Here is a 2,012-nt window from a genome sequence, read left to right as displayed (position 1 = left end):
TTAATATTATATTATATAAAATAAATAATACATTATATAAAATAAATAATCAGCAAGAATTAATAATAATGATCGTTAAATCGATGTCTAATTGATATTAACTTGACATATGTATCAATAATTCGATAAATTACTCATGGGATAATATTAATAACATAATTCTATAACAAAAAATGAATCTTACACAAAGTTTTTACACAAAAAGATGCGATTGTCATTGTAATTTCGTGATAAGATTTTAATTGTAGTACATCCGTGCAATCGTTTTATCGTGTTGCATTGGGAATCGACTTTACAAACACCGATCGTTAAAAAAAGATTTGCTTTCCTCAAAGATGCATTAAGTTATATCGTAACTTAGAATGTTCCGAAAACAAGATAAGTAATCCCTTTGTACATAAGTGAAGGTCGCCGTATCTTGATGTGACTTATCGGAAATACTTCAACAATCCATGTATATCAGAATATGTGTTTTCGATAAAAATAAGAAAAGATAAAAGCCAAGGATTTCTAAAATATAAAAATTTATTAACTCTTTTATAATTTCTTAATTATTTACAAATATTATTTTATAAATTTATTTTCAAAATTATTTTTATTTTCTATCTCTAAACAACAAAAAAGGCTTTTTGTAAAAATAATTATTTGTATAGAATCATCGATAGTAAAATATTTTGTTTTTTTCCATGCATGTTACAATACGTTGAAATAATGAAAGTAAGCATATATGTACACAAAATTAACGGATGTAGCAACTATGGCATAGTGACGCCTTCGATATTCGATGATGTCACGCGATGTGTACGATCGCGCGACTGTTCACCCGTGAGTCTCTCGATACTGTAGTCATTTTCGTCGATATATTTTTGTACCTCCAGCAAATGCGACGTATCTGACATGCGAAAGGACATTATTTTATCACTCGCGAGGAAGAGGCGAGTCGATTGCAATGATCTTTGCTTATTTATTTTATATTTGGTGCAATTCCACAATATCCGGGATAACCTCAATCTCTCGATGCTCTCAAGTAGAACGCTGCCTCGCCGCGGCGCCACCTTCGTTACCGTCGCTGTTGTCACATTCCTCTCCTGTCGTCCATAGCCCCCATTCACAGTCTCCTATGGGCTGCCGACAGTATCAGTGCGAGAGGTTTTCGCCACCGATTTAACGTAAATATCACATTTACCGGAGGACTTCGAACCGATTCCGCCGCATGTTCCGCCGTGATCGTTGAACTCGCGCTTGCCTGCGCGGCTCGCCATCCACTGTCATTTTGCTGTTCACTCTCGCCTCGTGCATATCCGTTTCCGTGATAACCAAAAAACCCCGTTCTGCGGGCAGGCACGGCTCTCGCTTAAATCGTGTGATAAATCCGTGCTTTATCGCGATATCCTCCTCACGATCGTTTACCGATTTCACATCCGGTGTTGATGGAAGATACTTGGAATCTTCGGCGTTTTTCGCGGCCCTTGCCGTTCATTAAATCCTGTTGCTCGTGTTAGCTGATTATTATATATATATATATATATATATATATATATATAAATAAATAATTCGCATTCCATTTCTTTTTTTGTATTTTGTGCTGTTTACTTCATTCATAAACTTTGCCGATGCGCGGCAGCTTCTGTGTCTCATTGCTCTCAATTATCCCTAATAAATAGTTTATTAATTGTTTATTACTATCAAATATCTTATTATTGTATTGTAAAGTCTTGTCGTATATTTGACCTACATGATTACATAAATTGTATATATGTTGATTTATGCACTGCATGGAGTATAGTATATGCGTTTAATATTATAGTTTTTATTTATTGCACTATTTATATACTTTTATCAAATTATTGTATAATAAAATAATTTGGTACACGAAGAATGTAACAGATTGGAAATTCTAATTTTATTTGATTTTTTGATTATTTTTTTCTATACTTTTTTCTATATTTTTCCAAAGTGATTTATATTTCTATTTGGCATTCTTATTATTGTAATTAATTAAATACTGGTAG

At 33.0% G+C, this 2,012-nt stretch overlaps 1 protein-coding gene across 1 annotated transcript in view; it reads left to right on the top strand.

Annotated features, from left to right (window-relative positions):
• Window positions 1–1,050: 1,050 nt before the first annotated feature.
• Window positions 1,051–2,012, top strand: part of LOC108746275 (diphthine--ammonia ligase) — an 8,770-nt gene continuing 7,808 nt past the window's right edge. The window contains exon 1 of the mRNA XM_018482937.1: window positions 1,051–1,169. The gene's annotated coding sequence lies outside the window, so the exon portion shown is untranslated. The remainder of the gene's footprint in view (window positions 1,170–2,012) is intronic.

Source organism: Trachymyrmex septentrionalis, unplaced genomic scaffold (assembly GCF_001594115.1).
Source record: "Trachymyrmex septentrionalis isolate Tsep2-gDNA-1 unplaced genomic scaffold, Tsep1.0 scaffold161, whole genome shotgun sequence".
Lineage (NCBI taxonomy): Eukaryota > Metazoa > Arthropoda > Insecta > Hymenoptera > Formicidae > Trachymyrmex > Trachymyrmex septentrionalis.
This window is presented reverse-complemented; position numbering and strand designations above follow the sequence as displayed.